The sequence below is a fragment of the Henckelia pumila genome, chromosome 4 (genome assembly GCF_033568475.1).
Source record: "Henckelia pumila isolate YLH828 chromosome 4, ASM3356847v2, whole genome shotgun sequence".
Taxonomy (NCBI): Eukaryota; Viridiplantae; Streptophyta; class Magnoliopsida; order Lamiales; family Gesneriaceae; genus Henckelia; species Henckelia pumila.
Window position 1 is genome coordinate 72633149 of NC_133123.1, and position 10244 is coordinate 72643392.

At 30.2% G+C, this 10244-nt stretch overlaps 1 long non-coding RNA gene across 2 annotated transcripts; it reads right to left on the reverse strand.

The window, feature by feature from the left end:
• Window positions 1–3839: 3839 nt before the first annotated feature.
• Window positions 3840–8209, reverse strand: LOC140866550 (uncharacterized). Of its 2 annotated transcripts, none has more exons than XR_012144926.1 (4): window positions 8058–8209; window positions 7203–7271; window positions 4451–4559; window positions 3840–4345 (listed from the first exon to the last, which is right to left on the reverse strand). It is a non-coding gene; the product is annotated as an uncharacterized lncRNA (long non-coding RNA). The 2 variants fall into 2 exon arrangements; XR_012144927.1 differs by lacking the exon at window positions 8058–8209 and adding an exon at window positions 7669–7760.
• Between the last annotated feature and the right edge of the window lie 2035 nt (window positions 8210–10244).

Consider the following 10244-nt stretch of genomic DNA (forward strand, 5'->3'; position numbering starts at 1 on the left):
TGGGTATTGAGTACGAAAAGTTTTACCGGATTGAGTACCCAAATATAATTAAAAATAAAATAAATATAATTTTCCAAATTAAACCATGAAACATGAAATTTAGATTTTACCCAATAAATTAAAAAAAAAATCATGTGTTTTGTTATAAATCATAATAGAAATAGAGAGATGAGTAGAGAGAATTGAGAGAAGAGACAATCATATGAGTCAATACTCAGGTGCAATTATTATTGAACTCAATCACCCTATTTATAGGAAAAGATTACAAGATACAAATATATACAAATATTATCTTGACATATTTATCTTGATTACAAATCTTCCAAATCTATCTAGAGAAAAATAATCATCTATAATAATAATAAATTTATAACACTTCCTTATATTATTATTTGCACAAGCAACTGATTCTTCAAAATCTCCATTTGGCAAGATGGATGTTTGGGAACTTCATTACGACTCAAGTGCTGCCTCGTTAAAACCTTGACAGTAAAACCCGGTGGAAAAAATCTGAACAAAGAAAAAAGAGTACAACAACATATACTTTCTTTGGATATCTTCCCGACGATAGATGCGCCTTGTTAAAACCTTATGAGAAAAAACCTAGTTGGGCAAAATCCTAATGAAGGAAAAAGAGTACGGCATCTCGCGATACTTGTTAATTGCCTCATTAAAAACCTTGTTATGAAAAATCACGTCAAAAAAATCATATACAAGGGAAAAGAGTACAACTTTGATTGTTCACCCTCTTGCAAGCATCACTTGAAATTATTAACTCATCTTATTTCAATATTGTGCACTTATTTGCCAAAAATTGATTCAGATGCTGATTTTGTCATAGCTATGGTATTTCAAGACCAAATATCTTTTCTTTTTCTTCAAGTTGACAAAAACAATATTTTGAGCATCAAATCCTTCGAGGATATTTCTAAATATATCACCGTCAAATCAGTGCATTCATGATAAGTGCAAATATTTTCTCATAATCCACATCAAATATTTTGAGAAACTTTGCTAATATTTGCTCATATGTCACGTGTCATTTGTCAATCATTTGTTATTGACAATCTCTACAAATTGTAGTTCAAAATAATCATCATTTTGCATAATAGAAAAACACACGAATGATTATATCATTTCGATCCCAAATAACTTGTGAAATCTCATCTTTTATATACTTGTTATTCTTCAAGAATAACATAATCCAAATTGGATTCATTGAAATAATTGGTCGTTCATGCTTCTAGCGTTTTTTTCATTTACTTGCAAGTAATATAAGATATGGTTCTGCAGGACATCGATGTCTTTCATAACGACCAGCCTCCATTATTCCTGTCACATTGAGATATTCACTCATTTTCTTTAAAGAGGTTTTTCGTCACTAAAGACGATTTATATATATTGTTCAACTTGAACATAAATGAAGCTAAATAGTATAAAAGATCTTATATCAAGATCAAATAATATATTTTGAGATTTAAACTTCGAACGTCATGTTCACTTTGTATTTCACTGGGATCGATCTCAAAAATTATTCTTGTAGCTTCTATTTTCTACCCTTCAATGTTGGAAACATTGTTTACAAAAATAACAAATGAGAATTTCGCGTCAAAAAATCTCATTGCTCAAAATAATTGATCATAAGATCTAATTTATTTCCAACATATTTACAATCTCTTTAAGAGATTTATGTAGTACATTTTTCGCACAAATATTAACTTTCAATACATAATCATTTGACATAATATATATTTCAGATATCCCCAACTATGACGCATTTATTTCCATGATTTAGTAGTTGATTGGAGGCAAAATAAATCAACTAAACCAACGTATTTATAATAATAAAATTGATATGCATATCCTCTTTTTTGATCAAGAGAGACGAGTAGAGAAAATTCATGAGAGAAGAGAAAATTCATAAAATCTTCTGGATCTTTGATTAAAAAAACTTCATATTTATCGATCCAAAAACTTTTGGCTTATTCAATAACATCTTTGTACACTATCAATAGTTTTTTAACTATTTATATAATTTGAATGCTCAATTTAACCCATTATGCCAAACTCTGAAAGTATTTGTATCAATGATACTTCTGGAGCTCTTTAGCTCTTCTAGAAATATTGATTTGTAATATACTATTTAAACCATCAATATCTACTAGATTTAAAAATACGTACATATACGTCATTATTGTGTATCACTGTTTTATAATATCAAACACATCATCTTTTTTCATAGTCAATCAAGCGATCTTATAGATCTTTCAAACATTCAATCAACATACGATGAAACATATGATTTGGGTAGACATCAACGGTTTTCACAAACTTTTATATCTTGGTTGATAGATATCAATAAATATTTTATGTACTTCATGTACGACAGTGATACGAGATACCGATATACACTTAATACACTATTTGATTATGATATATATCTCAATATTTTGTGCCGAATTTATAATTCATATCTCGCTTTATACGAGATGACATATTCTTTCTTGAAAAATTAAACTACAGTGTATCAACCGTATTCATTGGCACTGTTACATACTTAAAAAAATAGACCACATTAATCACAACTTTCATAATTATCTTTCTTTGAACAAAATACTATAAATAAGATATTATATTAGAAGAATTGCAATTGAAAAATCAAGTACTGTACCTTTTTTTAAATTCTTGTATGCACCAGTAGATTTTTTACCTTTAACAATGACATTTGATCTATCATGAATATCATTTCACATTAAATTCACGTTCCTACATATACGATAATAACATGTGATAAAAATACTCTATCATTCATTTAAAAAGAAATAGATTAATCAAATGATTGAAAAAATTCAAAATTTATATCCACAATAAAAATTAAGGAATTTAAAATCCATAATCAAATTTTATTAAATAAAGATTTAACAACCCAATATCCTTAAAATATAAAAATTCTCAAATCAGAAAATTTATCACCAAATTGCATTATCAATATCTCATGCAATATATTGACTAATATAATATATTCACAAAATTTGTAGTTCTTATTTTATATCATCAAAATAATTTATGTGAATCAAAACACATGCAAGAGTTTTTCAAAATTTAGTTTAAATAGAAATAAAAAATTAATTTAGAAAAAAAAAATTAGTTCAATAAATAAATAAAATGACTTGAAGTTAGTCATAAATCAACTCATTGACATCATCATGCATAGGCTACCATCAATCCATCATCATCGTTGCCCAATATATATGATGGTCCAATTCATTGGGTTTAACATTTATTTTTCTTTCGGTTGATATAATTTTTCGTATATATATGTTAGTTTTTGAATGAACAATATTTATATTTATTTATAAGAAAATAAATAAATAAAATGAGATTTGGAGAATTAATGAGGTATAATAAAATTAGGTGTTGATGTATCGAATTTCAAGTTAAATATTAATTTAAAAAATAAAAACTTTGATACGAATTGATTTCAATCTGACCTGTGTATGAAATGTTATTTTTCTTACTATAAGTTTCATTATTATTTATATTAATAATATATAAAATGAAACTCTATCTTTATTTTCATCTAAAATTAATGAAACTTTGAATCATAATATTTCACATATCACAATAAATTTATGATATGAGATCTTAAAAAAAATTCTATAAATGAAAAAACCAACAAGATCAACCAAAGTTTTCTTCGTCAATTTCATGGTTCACAATAGACATGCAATCAACTATTGACCCTTCTATATCATTTCTAATTAACTCAAGGTCTATTGTATCATCATCATCCAACAGTGTTCCTATGTTAGAAATGTTGATAGGACTGAATTGCATGATCTCAATGTCATCTTCATTCCCCATGTTGTATGTGTCTCTTGGTGTATGACGAATAACACAACACCAATCTTCTTCTTTAGGGTCACGAACATAATAAACCATTTGAGCTTGTGAAGCCAAAATAAAAGGTTCATGCTCCTCACGTTCTCCAGTATGTGTCAAACGTGAAAAATTCACTGTCGTGAATCCTAATGGATCAGTTTTCACTCCAGTAGCAGTATTAACCCAATCACACCGAAACAAAACTAGTCGTCCATGACCACCATAATCAAGCGAGATAACATCAGTTAATCGACCGTAATAGGTTGACTCAATATCATCATTATCATGCATTGACTGTACCATGATCCCACTGTTTTGCATTTTTTTTGTTTATTTCAGATTCCACCGTGCGAAATGCAAAACCATTCACATTAAACCCATGATAACTAAATGCTACAGGATTTGGACCATGTGCAAGCGCCCTTATGCTCAAGTCATCAATTCGTTCATCTGTTCGATCAACCTGTATTGTACACATGCATATAGTTATGATAAGATACTAATAAATGGAGGAAAACAATCACTTTCATTTTCCTAACAATTAATCAACCTACAGTATATTACTTACTCGTTTAGCAAACCATTCTGAAAATTGCATTCGAACCATATCGTCCAATTGAGAAGTAGTTGGACGATGACCATACCTATGCTTTCTCTTCAATTCATCTCTGAATTCTCTGTAAAATCATAGCACTAATAGTAAAAAAACGATTATTATTGACAAAACAATAAAAAAGAATTTACATTTAGAAAGTAAATACTTATGCACGATATGATTGTAGAGCTATACAATTACAAATGATATATCTATGAGCTTGATTTAGAGCTTTGTTGTCCAGTGTAACTACTTGACGCCTTTTCGTAGGCCGTCCAATTTTCGGAAACAATGGTAGCAAAGAAAACTCAACATCTGGTGCCTCTTGGTGTCTCGTGCCTTTATCGCAAAATGAGTTTGTTCTCTCTAAATAATGAGAACACAACACAACACATTCATCTACTAAATATACTTCTGCGATGTTGGCCTCCGGTCTTGCTCTGTTCCTAACAAAATCTTTAAGTTTTCCAAGATACCTTTCTATTGGATACATCCATCGATAATTTACAGGTCCAGCTACTCTTGCTTCATATGCTAAATGTACCACCAAATGCACTACTACTGTGAAAAATGATGGCGGAAAAATTCTTTCTAACTGACATAAAGCCAATACAACCCTTTCTTCAGCCTTTTGTAATTCATCTTCCCGCAAAGACTTGGCACAAACTGTTCTAAAATATTCACACAAAATAATTAGTGGGGCAGTTACTTTATTTGATAATACACGACGAAGAGCTATTGGAAGAAACTGTTCCATTATGACATGAAAGTCATGGCTTTTGAGACCCATAATTCTACACCGTCCGACATCCACACATTTTGAAATATCAGATGACATACCATCAGGAACACGAATATCTTTCAACACTGAAAAAAATATTTTTTTTCTGCTTTGCTCATACAAGGCAAATATTCATTACCATCTTCTCGTGTCTCTGGCCATAATTGTTTCATAATACCCAATATTTTCAAATCTCTACGTGCAACAACATTATCTTTGCTCTTCGATGAATCATCTAAAAGTGTGCCAAGGATATTATCACAATTTTTTTTTTCAATATGCATAGGATCCAAATTATGCCTTATCAAGTTAAATTCCCAGTAAGGAAGAGTGAAAAATATACTTCGCTTCCTCCACATTTGTTCAATTGACCCTGTTTTTGCTCGCACTGATGGTTTTGATGCATCACTCTTACCAAACACCACATTCCTGTTTTGGGAAATTTGTAGAACATCATATCCTGACAATGGTGTCAAATTTAACTCACGGTGCTCTGGCTTGCCATAACTTGCAATTGTACGGATCTCCGCGTCTGGATATAAGAAGCGACGATGTCCTCTGAACGACCATTTTTTTTCCATGCTTCAAGTACACATAATCTGTCTGATCAACACATGTTGGACAAGCATTCTTGGCATACGTATTCCATCCAGATAAACATCCCAAACCTGAAAATCACTAATTGTCCAAAGTAATGCAGCCCGCAGTTGAAACATTTCCTTGTTGTAAGAATCATAAGTGGCAATCCCATTTTCCCACAAATCCTTCAATTCAGATAATAAAAGACGTAAATAAACATCAATATCATTTCCAGGTGCTTTAGGACCTAGAACTAAGGTGGATAAAATAATCAAATGAGATTTCATAGATTCCCACGGTGGCAAATTGTAAGGCATTAGGACAATAGGCCATGTACTGTGTGACGTACTTTGATTTTTAAATGGATTAAATCCATCGGCGGCGAGTCCCAAGCGTACGTTTCTAGCATCTGACCCAAATTCAGGAAATCTTTCATCAAACACCTTCCATGCTTGCGAATCTGCCGGATGCCTTAGAACTCCATCTGAAACCCGTTTTCTAGAATGCCATTGCATATTTTCAGATGTCTTAGGAGACATGAATAATCGTTTTAACCTCGGTTTCAACGAAAAGTACCAAAAAACCTTGGCTGGAATTTTCACTATGAGACGTTTTTTTCCACCTTTGCGTGATTTCTTGGGCTGTTTCTGCTAATTTTTCCATCTTGAAATGTTACATACTCTGCAAGTTTGCTCATTCTCATCTTCTCCCCAATAAATCATGCAATCATTTGGACAAGAGTGTATTTTTTCATAATGAAGTCCCAAATTAGAAATTAATTTCTTCACTTCATAAAATGAATTTGGTACTTGTGCATCGGCTGGAAGTACTCGTCGAAGAAATTAATCCAACAATGTGATAAATGACTTATCACTCCATTTTCCACTCACTTTCAACTGAAACAACTCAACAAGAAACGTGAGTTTAGAAAAATTAGTGCATCCGACATATAATGGTTGTTTCCTTTCTTCTATCAATCGATAAAAATTTTCCACATTAGACTCCATCGGTATATGACTTGTTGATGCACCAACATATTTGTCATTCATCGAAGATAATCCTTCAGACATCTCAAATACTTCATCAGACGTTTCTTGGTCCAGGGGTGCATGGTTAGTTGTCTCTAAAATTTTCGTAAAAGAAGGTTGAAGTTCATCATTAATGTTATCATGAGATTGTACGATCAATTTTTCTCCGTGAAAATTCCAAATGCGATAATCTTGTAAAATACCGTTTATCATAAGATGTTCATACGCTGTCACGATCATGCTTCAACGAGTTAATGCATCTCCGACAAGAACACGGTTTCGTGACTTCATGAGTCGTGTCAGCAAATGCATAATATAAAAAATTTCGAATTCCCACCTGATACTCAAGACTGCCACGAGGATAATCCATCCATGCCTTTAGCATTGCTCGATCTTGTTCAATCGTCTGCAAAGATCCCATACCAACATTTTATGAATTTCACAAAGCAAGCACAATGAAATATACATATACATAATGAATTTCCCAAATACAATGGCAAGCAACGTATGTTCCATATTAATGTCTCAAGCACACAATCATGAAATCATTATTATGTCATTTTTTTACTACCGTACAACATATAAGTCATCACAAAGAAATAAAAATTTCAATATATTATATTTAATTATTATATTTATTTCAACAAACATCTTATATTGATCGATTAATACACTTGTTTTCAACATATTTTAACATTTATATAAAAGATTCTAATATACTCAATAACATATAAGCCGAAACACAAATTCACAAAAAAAATAGATAAAGAATGACAATGGAGTTGGTTCGGGGCGGGTTTAACCAGGGACCATCGGTCTCGCCACGAAAAAATTAAGATTCGGACCGGAACTCGTCGTTCCTCAAAACCCAATGTATCCAACCCGGGTCTGGACCCGCGAACAATTTAATATTTAATTTTTTAAAAAAACTTATAAAAATATTATAATTAATATATAAATATATATATATGCTTAATATATATATATGGGACGGGTCCACCCTGCCCACAACCCGCCCCGTTCCAAAATTCATTTGAACTTGGTTTGAACCGGTTTTTGTCATCCTTAAAAAGTAAATACATCATCATGTGTTTTTCAATCCAATATTAAAAAATAAACACCCAAAAAAAAATTTAAAATATGCATCAGGAATATGGAATTGATTTACAAACATGTAATCGGATATATTCACCTCAAAATATGCAGATATGGTGGCCGCCGATTGAAGCAATAGCCGACTTTGTAAAATTATGATGTGGCCGATTGAAGCAGCATCGGAATTTGTAGATATATAGGAATTGGAATAAAAATTTGAAGAATGAAAGCAGACAGCGTGGACCCTTCAAAGTGTTCCAACTTTTCTTTTCTTTTTGTTTTGTTTTTGTTTTAAGAAGCGTGTGGTTATAATATTCTAAAAAAACGTGGGACTTTCGGAGTCGGTTACAGACCGCTTGTGACGTGATCCCTTTAGATACGGTTCTTGTAAACCACAAATGAAGGTTATCTTATACAAGCGGGTACCTGAACCGCAGCTAATAAATATCTATTGACGCGGTATATTCTGATCCTAAAAGAATACTATAGAAGCGGTTAATTAAACCGCTCCGCTTTAAATAATATGGGTTTCAAAACCGGTTTAACAACCGGTTCTACAATTCCGATTCTAAAACATCTGTTTTTTTAGTGGTAATGTAATGTAATATAAAATAAATAAAAAATGATAGTTAATATAGTATTTGCTTTGATTGATATATTATAGTTTATTTGATTTGATTGATTAAATTTTATATAAAAATTTAAAATTATCATTTTGTCCTTTTAATAATAATAAATAAAATATCAATAATATTATTTATAAGAGATAATATATATATTAATTTAAATTCAATGATTTGATTGATGTAAAATAAATAATTAATATATGAATAAATAATATGACAAAAAGAACGCATAATTGGATAAAATAAGTTATACATAAATTAATAGCAACACGTACCAAACGGAGCCTAATTATATAATTTTATTGAATAAAATTTTTTATTTGTGTTTTTAAATATTTTTTATACGACATCATATCTAATAAAGAAATACGAAAAAATTATCGTTAGTTTGAAAACAACTATAATTATCATGTCCAGGCACAAGCATGAATGAATTACACCGAGTTTATTGAATATTAATCAATAGATGATGGTTTTTTTTTTAAATTTAATGTAAAATAAAAAATCAATTTCAAAAATAAGGTGCATGAAAATATATATCACAAATAGCGCAAAACACTGTCAGAGACAACGGACCTGAAATATTATATTCAGAGACACGGTGCCACATGGGCTGCGTCCGCAGTCAAAGACAGATGACGCTGCCTATGTGGAAGGGATTTTTTATTATTATTATCGCTTTCATTTATTTTTATTTTTTAATTAATTATATAATTTAAATTTTTTTTTATAAAATTATAATTTATTTATTATTAATATGTAATTTTGTTTCTCAAAATTGTTAAATTTTAATTTTAAATTACGACTTTGGTGCTCATCTAAAAAAATTATTAAGGAGACGAAAAAAAAGTAAACTGATTAAATGAATTTTTTTGTGATCAATTATATTTATAAAAATATAATGATTAACCTAAATAAAAATATTTTATATTTTTTTAATATAAATATTATTTTTTAATTACAAAGTTGGTTATATCAGTTGTTGGCTTATTTTAATTTGTTTGGATTTATGAAGGTCTTTAAATTATATTAACAGACCTCGACGAGTTAATTCGGATATATCCAAACAAATTAAACTAAACCAACAATTGATATAACAAATTTTTTAATTAAAAAATAAAATTTATATTAAAAACAATATAAAATAAAAATAATAAAAAATATTTTTATTTAGGTTAACCAATATTTTTATAAATATAACTGATCACAAAAAATTTATTTAATCAGTTTACTTTTTTTCCGTCTCTTTAATAATTTTTTTTAGATGGGCACCAAAATCGTAATTTAAAATTAAAATTTAACAATTTTGAGAAACAAAATTACATATTAATTGTAGTATTGCAGTTTCATTTTACAAGATTAAGTGACTTTAAACATGTTAAAAAATGACATATAATTTTAAAAGTGTCAAAACATATTTAAGGAGTTCTTATTTGGTGAAAATAAGTGGAAAATCAGATCCGAAACGTCCGAAAATGGTGGGGTAGGTCCCGGAGGTCCAAAAATGACTTCGGAAGGACCAAAACAGTTCGGAGCATACGGACCAGTTCGGGCCCTCCAAACCACTTCGGGCCATCCGAACCCGAGTTTGGACCGTCCGAACTCAGCAGAGCCCAGGTGTAAAAATGGCTCGGACGGGTGGCAGTTCGAACCGTCCG